Source organism: Panthera uncia, chromosome F1 (genome assembly GCF_023721935.1).
Source record: "Panthera uncia isolate 11264 chromosome F1, Puncia_PCG_1.0, whole genome shotgun sequence".
Taxonomy (NCBI): domain Eukaryota; kingdom Metazoa; phylum Chordata; class Mammalia; order Carnivora; family Felidae; genus Panthera; species Panthera uncia.
The window spans coordinates 9,073,255-9,091,437 of NC_064813.1; the positions used below are offsets into that span (position 1 = coordinate 9,073,255).

The following is an 18,183-nucleotide window of genomic DNA, read 5'->3' on the forward strand; positions in this document are numbered from 1 at the left end:
AGGTTTGTGAGTTCGAGCCCCGCATCGAGCTCTGTGCTGACAGCTCAGAGCCTGGAGCTTGCTTTGGATTCTGTGTCTCCCTCTTTCTCTGCACCCTACCCCAGTCATGCATGCGTGCTCTCTCTCTCTCTTTCTCTCTCTCTCTCTCTCTCTCTCTCTCTCTCTCTCTCTCAAAGTCAAATAAATATTTTTTAAAAAGAAGCATTGGATGGATAGGATGGAGAATTAGTAGCCTAGTCTAATAGGTGCCCATTCAGGATGACTCATCCTTCTGTAGGCAGCTCAGTTAGGGAGGAGACTCAAAAAGGAAAGGCTAACCTAGAGAGCACATACTGAATTGTGAAGTGACATAGTAAATTTCAAGGGACTAGCTTCTGCACTGAGTCTAGTAACTTAAAACAAGTTGAATGGGAAGATGGGGGAGGGAGGAAGAAGGTCAGGAGCAGAAAGAAGTGCCATAGAGTTCTGATTATAATATCTCTTTCATCCTATATTGGCATGTAAGGAAAACAATAATCTTGATGTGAAAATAGGTTAGCACTGGGAAACATCAATCCAAGCAGTCAACAACTACATTTTACTTGGGGTAACAAATTCTGTAACACACTGTTAGAGATTTGGCTTTCTGTCACAGTGACAAGAAAGCAAGAGTATTTCCTCTGTAAAAGTAAACACTGTTCCTCAAATTAACTTTGTAGAATATCTGATCACAGTTACTCTTTCCTCCTTAATATATAGGCCATCATTAAAATAATGATTAAAACCTCAACATTTTTAAAGATACAGTTGACCCCCGAACAACAGGGGACTTGGGGGGCTAATTTCCCACACAGTCAAAAACTCACCTTTAACTCATCAAAACCCAACTACGAATAGCCTACAGTTGACTGGAAGCCTTAACCCCAACAAAAAGTCAACACATATTTTGTATGTTATATGTATTATATCTACATTATTTTAATAATATCTCACTTTTTCTTATTTTTTTTTTCAATATTTCAAGGCTACACAGTTCATCTGCAGGTTTTTTCAAATTGTTGCAAGTCTCCAAAACACTTTTCCAACGTATTTATTGAAAAAAATTCTACATACAATTGGACCCATATAGTTCAAACACACGTTGTTCTAGTCAACTTTACTTATTTATAAAGAAAACTTGTCAGGGCACCTGGGTGGCCCATTCAGTTAAGTGTCCAACTTTGGCTGAGGTCATGATCTCATAGTTTGTGAGTTCAAGTCCCGTGTCGGGCTCTGTGCTGACAGCTCAGAGCCTACAGCCTGCTGCAGACTCTGTGTCTCCCTCTCTCTCTCCTCCCCTTCCCTGCTCGTGCTCTGTCCCTCTCTCAAAAATAAACAAATATTCAAAAAAAAAATCTTAAGAAAACTTGTCAAGGTTAGTGTTATAATTTTCATTTGGATTTATTTACAAAAAAATAATTTCTTTGTAGTACTACCTGTGTGTCAAGGAAATATAATATTAAGGGGGAAAAACAGACAAAGAACTTTCAGGATGAGAGTAAAGATAATCAACGTATAGTCGTAGAATATCTAAACCAAGTGCTCCACAGAGGAGGAACGTGTTGCTATAAGACTGTACTAGGATGATTTGCGACAGGGAAGAACGCTTAAGGAAGGAAGGAGTACGAATTGGAGATTCAAAAACATTCACTAGGAGGAGATGGTAGTAGGAATTTTCTGTCTGAAAGATCAGTTTTGTTCATGCTGTTCTAGTGGAGGGACCAGGAGTTTCTGAGAAATAGAGAGGCCAGGTGGCTGGAGGGCGAACAGCTGGGCACATACTGCAAAGAAGGTGAGAGAGAAGAGAAGTGCTCAGAGAACTTACCTGCAATAGTGAGTAGTCATAAGCTCTACATGCCAATAGTGAATATGAAAACATTAAGTGTTGTCCAATACGTCAACATTTTAGATATCACCAAATTAAAATCTCATATTAAAATAAGGTGAAAACGTACATGAACAATCCTATGCCATTTCTTTCCAATGTAGCAGTGTTAATCATTTTGACTCTCATTTTCCAAGGAATTCACTGAGATAGTTACTTCATCTAAAAGAAACATAGCTATCAAAAATTCAGTCAATAATATGATTTGGCAGGCATTATCACATCTTAGATGAACAAAAAAGAAATGCGATTTCTGGTTTTTATTAAGTCTACAGAGTCAATCTGTAAGTGATTCAAGATCTAAAGATTTTCTTTTTTAATTCTGAAATTCACCTTAAGCACATTTTTAGTTGAAAATGAGCATACTTGCAGGGATTCCATGAACCAACTCAATACAACAATGAAATATGAGAGTATGGTTTTAAAACAGCTACATGGAAAAAGCAAATACTCCTGTCACATTTGTTTGAAGAAACTAATGATTAAATGTTGCTTAAAACACGAATCAATTAAATACCTCTAGGAAGTTATGGGAACACAGATGGTTAATCCAATTCATTTTCATTAATGTAAGACGGTATATACTTTTGAGGATGCTATATCATGTGACATGTGCTATATCCTTCTTCCAGATTAAAGTTTATGGCATGTCAACTACCACCCGAAGTAAAGATTACTAAAACTATAAAGCATGCCTGTGAAATCCAATCCTGAGAAGTGTAAAGTTAAACCTCTAATTCTTTCTACCCTAGTTGTTTTTTTTTTCCTCCTTCTAATTGGATTAGAACTGTTTAATTACAAAGGGGTGTGGGATTTTTTTTTCTTCCTATATTTTATATATTTTTTTCTTCAACTGAACTTACTTTTTTTTTTCTTCCTCCTTCTAAGTGGATTAGAACTGTTTAATTACAAAGGGGTGTGGGATTTTTTTTTTCTTCCTATATTTTATATATTTTTTCTTCACCTGAACTTCTAATAGGATTCACTTCAGGGTTTGGTTTAGTTTGAATAGTTAACAGTAGTATCTCTTGAATATAAAATAAAGGAAAAATCGAACCATTCTCTGGGAAAACAAACAATGCGACCGATAGTTACACGTGGACATTTTTACAGACACCTTTTTCACTTGATGTTGATCACTCAAAACACTACAGAAAAAAATAAGGGCCCCACATCAATTATTCCTCCATCACCTCTCCACAGTCCATCACTCCCTACCTACTTGCAAACTCACCTGGCTACATAGGGAAGATGTATTAAGAATCGGGAGCAACAGGTATTTTTAACCAATTGTAAATATCATATACTGCTTAGGAAGAGACTTTACTCCCTGAACTCTATGATCCTCACTAACCCTAAATAAACTATAAAGAATTTTGTTTTAAAAAAACTCAGTAGGATGCACTGTATTTAGTAACTATGTGGTTTCACTAGGTTTTAATTCCTCAGTAAACAGGAATTGGGCCCTCAGGATTGTGGTTTTTGAAATTAGGGTGTGTTTAGATTTGGAGACTGCCCAAAATTCATTCAAATCTAGAAGAGAAAGCTGACTGCCAAACATATGCAATGAGGGGAGAAAAAAAAGATTACATTCTAAATAAGGTTTGTATAACAAATACTTCCATCTGTTTCACAGAGATCAAATAGAACTACTTTAAGACAGTCCAATGACATTTAAGCATCTGGTAAAAAGAAAGCATGTATTTATGGGAAAGGATTCAGGTTAGTTATGTTTCTTTTTTTCCTCAAGGATAAGTAGTGGAATGGTAAATAACATTACTTTTCGTATTTAATAACAAAAATGAGTTTAAACATTACTCTATTTCTTATAGATAAAATTTAAATGTCCCTTCAAATATTATAAAGCTATTAAAGCAAAATTAAAACTCTATCCGGCAACTTTCAAACACTGCTTTGGATCTAAAATTAACAATTATAGTTATTTACACAATAAAGTCTGAAAGATTTCCAAGGAGAACTCAAGCCAAGGATAAGTTCAACCATACTACATTTTCCTTCAGGAGACACCTTGATAGGAGCAAGACTCATGTCATAATAAGATAGCAAACTTCCCCAAGCCTCAACCCTCCCTATCATCCATTCCAATTATTACTTCTCAGCCTTCAATTTGCCCCCACTGAACCCACCCTCAGATAAGACAGAGCTTTTAAAATTTCCTTCTTTACAGCGAACACAATGTTAACCTTTGCCAGTAGGAAGCACTGGAGAGACTCTGCAGGAAGAAGGGGCTCATCTTCCCGATTCTGGCACGCAGGCCTTTGCCTTTCCTTCCTCCTGCTGCGCAGATAATCAGCAGTATGGGTGTGTGAGGACATCTGGGTGTCCTCTGCCCAAGTTGCAGCAGCACATCGAGAGTGCGAACCTCATGGCAATCTGGTGTCTTTTTCACATCTGATGTGGATACTATGCACTATCGCATATGCACCAGCCATGGCTTATCTGTGACCTGAGGTTCTTTCCTGGACTCTCTAAACATGGACACTGCATACTCTGGGCTTCATTCTCTGTGCAGCATCCTGACTCCTGCACGTCTGCTCACCAGGGGTGGCTCACATACCACCCAGAAGTTTGTTTCCTGCTAGCTCAGAGACTGGGACCAACAATGACCCAGGCAAACCAGCGGGTTGCAGCCACACCTTCTCCAGGGAGAGCTGTACCCCAGCTTTAGTGAGAGAGCTCTCCTTTCAAGTTTACCCTTCCTTGGGTACTCTCTCTCAGCCCTGGGGTACCACTTAGAGTTATCTTTACATCCTTGTGCTCTCTGATCACAGGTTGACCATTCATTATAATAAACTTCAATATTCATTACTCCATGGTTCCTATTCCTTGATTGGACCCAGACCCATCCCACACCTGCTTTCTGGCTTGAGACTACTAGACAGGATATCCACGTGCTCACTTGTATAAATGAATAGACAACTCGAACCTAACAGGACCAAAACAGCATTCTTATTTCCCTATCCTTTACCAAAGAATTTCCACATATCAATTAATGGCAACCCTATTGTGTTTATTGCTTGGGCCAAATTTCTTGAGTACACCGTTGATCCCTCTTTCTCGTAGTTTGTATCCAATAATCAATCAGCAAATTCTATTGACTTATTCTTCAAAATATTTCCAGAATCTGACCACTCTTCACCAGCTCCACTGCTTCTACTATGGTCCAAGTCATTATCTTCTCTTACCTCCCTCCTAACAGTCTCTGGCATTTCATCTTGGCTCCCCATATCTATTCTTCAGTAGTCAAAGGTTTCCTTCTAAAATGTGACTCTTCTAAATAAAACTCTATGTGTATTAAACTCCCATTTTACGAAGAGTTAAGTCAAAATCTTACAAAGGCCTACAGGGCCCTAGAGAAGCTGGTCCGCTCAATACATCTTTGATTATCTCTAGTTATACTCCCATCACTGGCACCATTTCATGTGGGCCTTCCCATTGTTACTTGAATACATCACACTTGCTCATATGTTAGGCAGATACCATCCCTAGGACATCCCCAGGACATCCCCATGGTTTCTCCTCCTCATCTCCTGCAATTCCTACTTAAAATTTTATCTTTAAATAACAACAATATTTTAAATTGTACCCACCATTCTGAGCAATCTCCACTCTCCTCACATTGATTTTTTTCCTCCATAGCACAAAATAGATCAAACACTGTACATGTATCTATTCCAGAAAACTCCACATTTGAGGTCTTAAAATAATTACACTGACTTCTTATAATGACTATTTATATCCATTATTATTATAAGTATCCTAAAATACTAAATTGATATTTTCATGCAATAATCCTTACAGTGAGAACTGTAAGTAGAAGAAACACATAAAAGGGCTAGATATTCAATTATTTGAATAAATGTAAGAAGGTAAGTAAGATAGTACCAATATTAAGTTTCAATGATATAATAGATACTTCCTTGGCATTATATAATAGACATATTTCTGAAGGTCTGGGTTTGTTTCAACTGCTTTATGTTAATATTTCCTAAACTATAAAATATGAAATTGTTCTCTCTACATTAATAATTTGATTGAAGGAAGGATTCAATTAAAAATACCCACCCAAGCACTGGGTGGTGTATGGAAACCAATTTGACAATAAATTTCATATATTGAAAAAAAAAAATACCCACCCATCTGAAGATTACCATTTAATTAGGCATATATTATGACTATGCCTAATTAAATATATTAATATTACATAATATAATGAATTGTAAAATAATAAAATTAATTATATAAAGTAATATTATTTATATAATACAGGTATATTAAAGTTTTATTTTTAGCATTAAGTTAATGATTCCCTCAACTTATTTTATTATGCAACACATTTTCCATTACAACCTAGAAGAACAATAGTGTTTCAGTTAATCTAGTTTAGAAACTGCAATACTGGGGAACACATGCTTCCAAAAATGAATAAATTTCTTCTCCAACTAAAACCAAATTGTATATCTCTTAGTACAGTAGAGAGAGTACTAAAATTCATTTAAATGTTAAATTTTGTTCAGAAAATAGTTTAATACAATTACACAAATAGTACAGTGTGTTGTACAAGATACAATACAAAATTATCCTATATACAAAAAATCAGGAAAATGTGACCACCTCAAAAAGAAGAAAATCTGCAGATGCCAACAGAAATGACTCATGTGTTCAAATTATCAGACAAGGATTTTAAAACAACTGCTATAAGTATGCTCCATGATATTAAAAAATATATTAAAAATGAGTAAAAAGATAAGGAATCTCAAACATAATCAGAAAAATAGAACTTTATTAAAGAAATAAGAAAATGAAAATTCTAAAATAGAAAATTTCAATATTGAAAATAAAACATTTTTACTAAATGGGTTGAAGTAAAGATGACAGAGGAAAGTCAGTGAAAGTATTCAATGTAATGAACAGAGAGAAGAAAATATTGAAAAACAGATGAACAGAGTTGCAGGGATGACTGTGAAAATATCAAAAGGTCTAACATGTGTATAATGGAAACTCGAAAAGAGAGGACTGAGAGAATAGGATGGAAAGAATATTTGAAAATTGAATGATGGAAGGTTGAAAAATTTCCAAATGTGATGAAAAATAAATATACAGAATCAAGATGTGAATCAAAATCAATCAGAGTAAATACAAAGAAAACAACACCTAAACCTGTTTTAACGTTACCATAAGAAACAGTGGAGGCCAGGGTCAAACGGAATGTCTCATATGAACCAAGTAATTGTCAACTCAGATTTCTATATCCAAAGAAAAGCTCATTCAGGAATGAAAGTAAAAGAAAAACATTCTAAGATAAAAGAAAATAAGGAGAACTCACTATGGAAAGATCCGCATCCAAAGAATACTTACTCATACTGAAAAGAAATTATACTAGAGGGAAACCTGATCTTCAAGAAAAAAGGAAAAAGTAATGTTAGCAAGATGCTAAGAGGCTGTGGACTCTTCTTCCCCATATGGACACACAGATTCAACAACAACACATTTATCAGTTCACTTTGTGAGAAATCCAGAAACTAGATGAGAAGCTCCTTTACCATGAGCATGTGTGAAGCAAGCCTTATTGAAACTGATAGGAAAAGTTGAGACACACTCTCATCATAATCTCCACCACTGGCATAGTACCATACAATTGGGAGACAACTCCCAGCATCTATCTTCTCCCTAAGGAGTAAAGATTTGGGACTACACAGATAGTACTCCAATTTTTCTCGCTACTATCAAAGGGTCTGGCTTCTAACTCACTCGTCTCTGAGAACTGAGAGAGCTCAGCATTCACTGGTCCCACAGGGCCTACAAAGAACAGAATTGCAGTCTGAATGAGAGTATAGGCACTTGCCACATGTCCTCCTTCTGCCACTTGTCCTCCAGTGCACAGTGTGGAGCAAATTGCGGCTCCCAGCTTCTCCCTAAGAAGTAAGGGAGTTGGACTAGACACCTAGCATTACAACTTTTCTGGCTATTGCCAAAGAGATTGACTTTTAACTCACCTGTCTCTGACAGTCCTGTGGGGGGTCCAGGGAACATGTAACAGTTTGAAAAGCATGCGTACACTTGCCACACAGCTACTTCCTGTAGTTCAGAACAGAATAAGCAGGCAATAAACTCTACCTCCCAGCATGTCTTTGAGGGGTGAAGGAGTTGGAATATACATACAGCATCCCAACTTTTGGAGCGGCTTCACAATACATTGGTTTCCATCTTGCCTGTCTCAGAGGACTAATGGGTCCTGGCATATTCAAGATACCTAGAGGCCTCTACAAAAATTGCAGTTTGGACTACCATGAATATTTAAGAGGCTCTCAGAATCCTTGGACAGGTGATTGGTAAGGGTCTTCTGCACAGGGCCAGGCTGTTTTGTCTAATGCAAAAACCCTAACTCACAGAGTCAAGGAAAATGAAGACATAGGTAAATAAGTTCCAAACAACAGACTAAATGTCCAGAAAATAACTCTAATGAGATGGACATATATGATTTACCTGATAGAGAATTCAAAATGACTGTCTGAAAGATGCTCACCGAGGTCAGGATAGCAATACATGAACAAAGTGTGAATTCCAACAAAGAGACAGCAACTATTAAAAGGACCAAACACAAATCATAGAGCCAAATAATACAATAACTGAACTGAAAAATTCAGAAAAGGGATTAATATCACACTAGATTAAGCAGAAGAAAGTATCAGTATACTAAAAAACAGGTCATTGGAATTAATCCAGTAGGAGAAAGAAGCAAAAAGAAAAAAAAAATTAAAAAGAATGAGGATAATTTAAGGGACTTATGAGACAATGTAAGCAGACTGGTATACACATTATGGGAATGCCAATAGTTAGACAAGAAAGAAAAGGGGGCAGAAAGCTTATTTAAAGAAATAATGACTGAAAACTTCCAAAATCCTAGAAAAGATATAGATATCGAGTTTCATGAGGCTCAAAGAATCCCCCACAAGATCAATACAAAGAAGTTTACCCCAAGACACATTATAATCAAAGTGTCAAAAGTCAAATACAAAAAGAGAATTCTGAAGCAGTGAGAAAAAAGTGAATTGTCACAAATAAGAAAAATTCCCTTAAGGGAATCAGCAAATTTCTGAGCAGACATACTGTAAACCAAGAGAGTGAGATGATATATTCAAAGTGCTGAAAGAAAAAAAATTGTCAGCCAAGCATACTGTACTCAACAAAACTGTCCTTCAAACGTAAAGGAAAGATAAAAACTTTCCCAGACAAAAGCTGAGGGAGTTTAGTGCCAGTAACAGGTCTTACAAGAAATGCTAAAAGGAGTTCTTCAACTTCAAATGAAAAGGCACTAAACAACATATTGCATATGGAAGTATAAAACTCATTAGTAAAGGTAAACATAGATCATCTATATTACTCAAATGGTGGTGAAAAATCACTTTTAATTCTAGTATAAAAGTTGAAAGACAAATGTATTAAAAGTAACTATAAATAAAAATATAGTAAATAGACAATAGAAATTTATGTAAATTGAGAAATCAATAACATACAGCGTGGGAGGCAGGGATGTAAAAGTGTAGGGTTTTTATACACAAGTAACGTGAAATTGTTATCAGCATAAAATCAACTGTAAGAACTATAGGATATTTTATGTAACCTCATGTAACCACAAAGAATGTACTTATAGAAGTTGCACAAAAGAAGCAGAGAAAACAATTATAGCATATGAATAAGAAACAAACAAAAAACAACAATGAAACACTAAAGAAGAGAGAAAGAGAAAAGACTGACAAAAGAACTACAAAGCAAACAGAAAACAATTGACCAAATGGGTAACAAATACTTCCTTACCTATAATTACTTCAAATGTAAATGGTTTAAACTTACCAATGAAAAACATAGAGCGGCTGAATGGCTTAGAAAACAAGATGTAAATATGTGGCATCTATAACAGACTCACCTTTAGATTTAGGGAAACACACAGGCTGAAAGTTAAGAGGATGGAAAAAGATATTCCATGCATTTGCAAACCAGCAAAGGAAGGTATAGTTACACCAGACAAAATAGTCTTTAAGTCAAAAACTATTATAAGAGACAAAGAAGGTCATTATATAATGATAAAAGGGTCAATTAGGAAGATATAACATTATAAATATATATGCCCCCAATATCAGAGCACCTAAATATACAAAGCAGACATTGACAGATCTGAAGAGAGAAATAAATAGCAATACAATTAAGAGAAGGAAACTTCAATATCCCACTATCAATGATGGATAGATAAATAGACAGAAAATCAATAAACAGACACTGGACATGATTAACACCCCTGACCAAATGGACCAAACGAACACATATAAAAATTTTAACCCAACAAAAATGGACTATACATCGAGATGTCAAGCACACACAGAACATTCTCCAGGACAGATCACATGTAGAGTTCACAAAACAAATGCTTAGAGACATAAGAAGACTGAATTCATACCAAGCATCTTTTCTGATCACAGTGGAATGAAACTAGAAATCAGTAGCCGAAGGAAAACTAGGAAATTCATGAAAGGTGTAAATTAAACCAGACACTTTTGACCAACAAATGGTTCAAATAAGAAATCAAAGGGGAAATTAGAAAATGTCTTGAGACAAATGAAAATGAAAATACAACATATCAAAAGTTATGGAATGCAGCAAAGGCAGTAGTGAAAGGGAAGTTTATAGCAATAAACACCTATATTAAAAAGAAGAAATAAACAACCTAACTTTACACATCAAGGAATAAGCTACAAAAGAACAAACTACATCTAAAGTTAGTAGAAAAAGAGAAATAATAAAAATTACAGCAGAAATAAAATAAAGAATGGAAAATCAATAGAAAAAATCAATGAAACTAAGAAATTTTTAAAAAGATAACCAAATTAACAAAGCTTTAGATAGAATAACTAAGAACAAAAGAGAAGACTCAAATAAATACAATCCGAAATGAAAAAGAAGATATCACAACTGATGCCACAAAAAGGATCATGAGACAACTAGGAAAAATTGTAAGCCAACAAAATGGATAACCTAGAAAAAAAAATAGTAACTTCCTAGGAACATACACACTAACACTGAATCAAAAAGATAAAGAAAGTCTAGGGGCACGTGGGTGGCTAGTCGGTTGAGGGTCAACTTTGGCTCAGGTCATTATCTCATGGCTCGTGAGTTGAAGCCCCACATTGGGCTCTGTGCTAACAGCTCAGAGCCGGGAGCCTGCTTCAGATTCTATGTCCCCCTCCCCCCTGCCCCTCCCCTTGTCATGCTCTGTCTGTCTCTCTCACGTGCACGCGCGCTCTCAAAAATAATAAATGTTAAAACAATTAAAAAAATTGGAGCACCTGGGTGGCTCAGTTGGTTAGATGTCCAACTTCAACTCAGGTCATGATCTCACAGTTTGTGGGTTCGAGCCCCACATTGGGCTCTGTGCTGACAGCTCAGAACCTGAAGCCTGCTTTGAATTCTGTGTGAGTGGGAAGGGAGGAAGGAAGGAAGGAAGGAAGGAAGGGAGGGAGGGAGGGAGGGAGGAAGAAAGGAAGGAAGGAAGGAAGGAAGGAAGGAAGGAAGGAAGGAAGGAAGAAAGGGCATCCAAATTGGGAAGGAAGAAGTAAAACTGTTTTTTTTTTTTAAGATGATACAATTTTATATAGAGAAAACCCTAAAGATTCCACAAAACACCTGCTAGAACTAATAAATGAAATCCATGAGGTTTCAGGATGCAAAATCAACAAAAACATCAGTTGTGCTTCTATACACTAATGATGAACTATTTGAAGAGGAAATTAAGAAAAAAATCCTATCTATAATAATACCAAAAAGAATAAAATATTTAGGCATAAACTTAATTAAGGAAGTAAAAGACTTGTACACCATAAACTATAAAATATTGATGAAAGAGATTAAAATGACACAAATAGAAAGACATTCTATGTTCATGAATTAGAAGACTAAATATTGTTGAGATGTTGATACTGCCCAAAACCATCTACAGATTCAATGCAAAATCCCAACTGACTTTTTAAAAATTTTATTTTAATGTTTATTTTTGAAAGAGAGACAGAGTGCAAGTGGGGGAGGGGCAGAGAAACAGGAAGACAGAACTTGAAGCAGGCTGGAGGCTCTGAGCTGTCACCACAAAGCCCGATGCATGGCTTGAACTCACGAACGGCAAGATCATGACCTGAGCCAAAGTCAGACACTTAATTGACTGAGCCACCCAGGCACCCCCGCAACTGGCTTATTTTTAAAATAGGAAAAACAAATTTAAAATTCAACTGGAACTCTAAAAGACCCCAGAGATAAAACAACCTTGAAAATGAAGAACCAATCTGGAGGCAAAACACTTCCTTATTTCAAATTATATTACAAGGCTACAGTAATGAAAACAGTATAGGATTGGCATAAAGACAGATATATAGAGCAATGGCACAGAATAGAGAGCACAGAAATAAATCCAAACATATATAATCAATTGATCTTCAACCATGGTGCCAACAATACATAATAGAGAAAGCCTCTTCAACAAATGGCGTTGGAAAATGAGATATTCACATGCAAAAATGTGAAATTGGACTCATATCTTACACCATACACAAAAACTAACTCAAAATGAACCAGAGACATAAGTATAAGACCAGAAACTATAAAACTCCTAGAACACAGGAACACATAGGGAAACGATTCATGACATTGGTCATGGCAAGGATATTGAGGATATGGCAACAAGAGCAAAACTAGACAAGTGGGACTACAATATTTGCAAACCATGTAACTGTTATAGGATTAATTTTCAAAATGCATAAGGAACTCCCATAACTCAAGAACAAAGAGAGAGAGAGAGAAACCTAATAAAATGGTTACAAAATATACTAAAGACTTGAATGGACATTTCCCCCTAATTAGACATATAATCAACCAAGGTATATGAACAGATGCACAATATCACCAGTCATCAGGAAAATGCAAATCAAAACCACAATGAGATATTATCTCACACCTGTTAGGATGGTTATTATCAAACTAAAAAGAAAACAAACAAAAAACAAAACACAAGGGCAATAAATGTTGATGAGGATATGGAGAAACTGGAACCTTTGTATACCATTGGTTGGAATGCAAAATGGTGCAGCTGCTAGGGAAAACAGTTTGGTGGGCCCTCAAAAAAATAAAAATAGAACTACCATATCATCCAGGAATTTAAAAGAATTGAAATTCAGGTCTCAAAAGAGATGGTGTATTCCTGTATTCGCTGCAGCACTATTCACAACAGCCAAGATACGAAAACAACTTGAATGTCCATCGATGGAAGAACAGATGGAAGAATTAAAAGTATGGTATATTCATACAGCGGAAAATATTCAGTCTTTAAGAAAGAAGGAAATCCGACAATAAGTAACAACATGGATGGACCTTGAGGATATTACGCTTAGTTAAATAAGGCTGTCATAGAAGAACAAATACTGTAGGACAGCAATTATAGGAGATATCGAAGAAGAAATGATGGAATGGTTGTTGCCAGGGGCTGAGGGCAGTGGAAAATGGGGAGTTGCTAAGCAACATGTATAAAATTTCAAGTACGCAAGATGAAAAAAAAAATTCTAGAAATGTGCTGTACAATATTTTTTCTACAAATAATGATATTATATTGTACACCTAAAAATCTGGTTAGGACTCATATTAAATGTTCTTATCACAATTGAAAAAAAAAAGAGGAACAAAGGGAAAGTTTCAGAAATGTAAAAAATGTTAGTAAGTATAAAAGACTATATTGAAGTTCCTTAAATATATATAACTATTTGAAACAAAAATTACACCAATGTTTCATCGAGTTGCATATATCTCATAAATTTTACTCATATTACAACTAAAACATTAAATATACAGGAGAAACAGTAAAAAGTCCTATATGGTGTCATCAAGGTTTCTACATTTTATAATATTAACTCCAGGTAATTAGAGTGTCAAAGTTTAGAATTCCTAGAGCAACAAGTAAAAAATATGTAACACAACAAAGTATAGCTAAAAAACCGACAGAAATAAAATGAGAAACAAAGGAAAAAACATGTATTTAATCTTAAATAAGGTAGAAAGGGGAAACCAGAGTGACAAGTGAAGAGACAAACAAAAAATTATAGAACTAAATCCAACCGTAACAATAATTATACTAAATGTTAACAGTTGAAATGTTCCAAGAAGGAAAAGAGTATCAGAGCGGATAAAAAAACAGGATCAAGGGGCGCCTGGGTGGCTCAGTCGGTTAAGCGTCCGACTTCGGCTCAGGTCACGATCTCGCGGTCCGTGAGTTCGAGCCCCGCGTCAGGCTCTGGGCTGATGGCTCAGAGCCTGGAGCCTGCTTCCGATTCTGTGTCTCCCTCTCTCTCTGCCCCTCCCCCGTTCATGCTGTCTCTCTCTCTGTCTCAAAAATAAATAAACGTTAAAAAAAAAAAAACAGGATCAAAATCTTACTACCTATAAGACATTCTAACATAAGCAATTGTAACATAAAGACACAGGTAAGTTGGAAGTACATGGATAGATTAAGAAAAAACATGTAAACAGTAAGTATCAGAATAGTAGAATGGCTATTTAAGTATCCATTAAAAAACAAAACCAAAAAAACCCTTCAAGACAAAGAGTATTACCAGAGTGAAGAATTTCATAATGATAAATGCAACAGAAAGATACAATTCTAAATGTGTTTGGGTCTGATGAGAAAGCCTCCAAATACAGGATACAAAAATTGACAGAATTAAAAGGAAAAATTAAAAACTCCACAATTCTCTTAAACTGTCCTCAAGTCCCTGGCTAAATTTAGCCGCTGCCTGCTCCCACATTCCTCCTCCTGCCCATTCCTTCCACAATTCTTTACTCACAGGTACTTTCTTCTCCCGTTGGCTGACTCCTCTTTCGTGCTTCCCGATCTTGGCACACACTGTTGTCTCTACTTAGAACACTTTCAGGGCACTTGTTGGGATGAGCACTGGGTGTCATGTGTAAGAGGTGAATCACTGGGTCCTATTCCTGAAGCCAAGACTACACTGTATGATAACTAACTTGAATTAAATAAACAAACAAATACAATTTTTTTAAAAAAAGAGAGAACACGTTCATATCCTTTTTGGGTGACTCCTACTTGCATTCCAAATGTCCCTTCCTCAGAGATGATTTCCCTGCTGCTAATATGCTTTCAGAGACCATGTGTAGTTGTACTTCTCTGGCTTTCCTTCTCCCTTTCTGGGTACGTGTTGTGTGTGTACATGAACAAGAGGGAGACATCATTCATTAAAACCGGAGTAGTCAGAGCACAGAAGCCACTCCTACTGAGCACTGATTGTAGTACAGTGCCTGACATTTAGTTAGCATTCTGTAAATATTTTTTTATCAAATAAATAATGAAGGAAAGGGAATATGTTGTTTATTTCTCTTTCATTTATTTATTTTACCTTTTTTATTTTTTATTTTATTTATTTCTTTTTTAAATATGAAATTTATTGTCAACTTGGTTTCCATACAACACTCAGTGCTCATCCCAAGAGGTTCTCTATCTTTCTTTTACATTTGAGGGACAAACTGAGCATGCTTTGACAAAGGAGAGCTGGGGAAAGAAGCAAGCACAGAATGAGAACAGCTCACTGACTGGAACATAGGATGATACAAAGATAGTCACAGAATTTTTTGGATAAAGTGATAGTGACAAATGAAGAAAGATTGCTGCATATGAATCAGATGGCTTAATCTCCATATATATGTGTGAGTTAGGAAGATGGGAGTGTGCAGGGGAAAGGAGCTGGAGTCACAAACAGCCTGAATAATTTACTGTACTTTTTCAAAGAACTCACTCACTCATCATTCATTCCACACCATTAAAGAACATAGAGAAGATATACAATTTCTACCCTAGTTACATGGGGTTACTGGGCTGTCCCCATCTGATATAGCATAGATAAAAATAGGTAGAATTCTAGGCCCCTTGGGAATAGTAACTTCATTGGTTTCATGTAGCTGGAACTACAACTTCTGGGGATGCCCTTGTGTGATTTAGGATAGGAGAGGAGGGACAGAATATTAAAGCACGTTCATATCATGTCATGCTTAATAAAACTGTAGCATATTTTAATCTAGCTATGACACAGTTGAAAACTTTGAGGAGAGTCTGTAGGAAGTAGGAAGGACTCCCAACAAGGTACACTAGAGATGTTCATTATGCTGTCTTATTTTTATCAGTCACCTGTAAACATATTGGCTACTAGAAATTGAAAAAATTGTTCTGCACTGTGCACTAAAAAATAAACTATAGGGGCTCCTGGGTGGCTCCGTCAGTTGAGCATCCGACTTTTGGTTTTGGCTCAGGTCATGATCTTGTGGTATTATGAGTTCGAGCTCCATGTCAGGTTCTGTGCTGGCAGCATGGAGCTTACTGGGGAATCTCTCTCACCTTCTCTCTCTGCCTTCCCCCCACTCGTGCTGTCTCTGTATTTCTCAAACAAATAAATAAACTTTAAAAAGATTATAAAAAACAAACTGTAGCTGGTTCTATGGCCTTGGGTTCATCTTGGGTTCATTGAAGTACGTATTATTTAGTATCAACTGGCCAGAGAAAGCCCAAGCTTCTTGTTAGTCTACTGGACACTCAAAAGTCTCAAGGTAAATTGAGAAAAGGGAAGAGTTTCTCTAGCAATTCCAAGGGAATTCAAGGGATTCTTGAGGCCATAATCTCTAAAATTATGCCAAGAAACAAACATGCTCAGTTTTCCCCACAACAGAATGTCACTATTTTAATTCAATTATTGAAAAATTACACACAACCTAATGAAATATTTCTGGTATAGTAATAGTTAAACTTATCTATGCAGTAATTCTGAATCTTTGAAGAAATATTTCTGAAATCATATTTTTAAGAAAGCTACCTAAAAAGTACAGCATTTGAAATACAATGACATAAACAATTTTCACCTCCTTCAATTATCAGACCATACTAAGAACAAAAAGAGGCCATTCTTTAATTAATTAGTAGTTATTATGAATATTATACATAAACCATTAAGCTAAAGATGGAGTATAAAAATCCTACTAAATAATTTATAGTTCAGTTGAAAGGTCACATGCACATATAATGGTAATACAAAGCAAAAAAAAAAAAAAAGAGGCAAGTGCCCAAGGGAAGGAAGACAAAAAGCACTACAAGATTTCAAAGAAAGATGTCCCAAATATAAAGGAAATTATTGGAATGACAAAATTTTACTGGGATCTGAGGATTAGATGATAGTAATATTCCAGCATTAATTTCCTAATGTTGATGGTTGCCTAATGTTTCAAGGTATGTTTATTTGTAGGTAATATGCACCAAAGTTCAGGAATAATAGGGCCTAATATTGGCAATTTATTTGCAAACAATGCAAAAAAAAAAAAAGTTCGCTGCACCACATTGGCAACTTTACTGTATCTTTGAGATTGTTTTAAAAGCTAAAACAAATTTTAAAATGATTGAGAGTAAAGTAGTATAATTCTGAAAATTATAACTTTTAATTTAAACAGTATTCTCTATTAATTCATGTTGCCTGTACACATACAGGTATTTATTCTTCTTCACTTGGCAAAATCTTGAGACCCTTGATTAAAAAGGTCTAGTTTTACTCTAATTTACAAGGCACACAACTTTGGTACCCTCAATCTTACCAGCCTCAGAGGCAATCTTCTGCAATTTGACATTCATAGTTCTATGCCTGCACTTACTTTTATTTTTAAGAAAAATTAAGCATAATAATATTGAGTGGTCTAGAAAACTCTTCTACATTCATTTGATGGTGTCAAAAGTTGATATTGTTATTACGAATTGTTAGGAACCCCATTTAGAAGTGAGAGTATGGAAACTGAAGAACAAAGGCATATATCTGTGTAATTGTGGTGCTGGAACCTGAACAGAATCCCTTTGAGTTTTTTTTATCCCATCTTTTCCACCACCCAGTGGTGTCTCTGGTCTTCCTGAAGGTTCTGTTCAGTGATCACCGTGAGTCAGGAAATTCTGTGCTTAGAGCACATTCCTTAGGAGGGGTGAGCAAGTGTCAACTGAGCTCTGAGTTGTGAGAACCTTGCTGTGTTTCAATTTCCTAGAAAGGGTTAGATAACAATAGTATTTCTTCCTCATAAGTCACAGGTAAGGCATTTAGAGGATTTAATGAATTAATATATGTAAGGGACTTGAAACAATGGTTGGTGCATAATAGACATTAAACTATTACTATTTCTAAAAATTCAGGGAA

At 35.8% G+C, this 18,183-nt stretch overlaps 1 protein-coding gene across 1 annotated transcript in view; it reads right to left on the reverse strand.

Annotated features, from left to right (window-relative positions):
* FMN2 (formin 2) overlaps positions 1–18,183 on the reverse strand; it is a 346,387-nt gene that overhangs the window by 148,735 nt on the left and 179,469 nt on the right.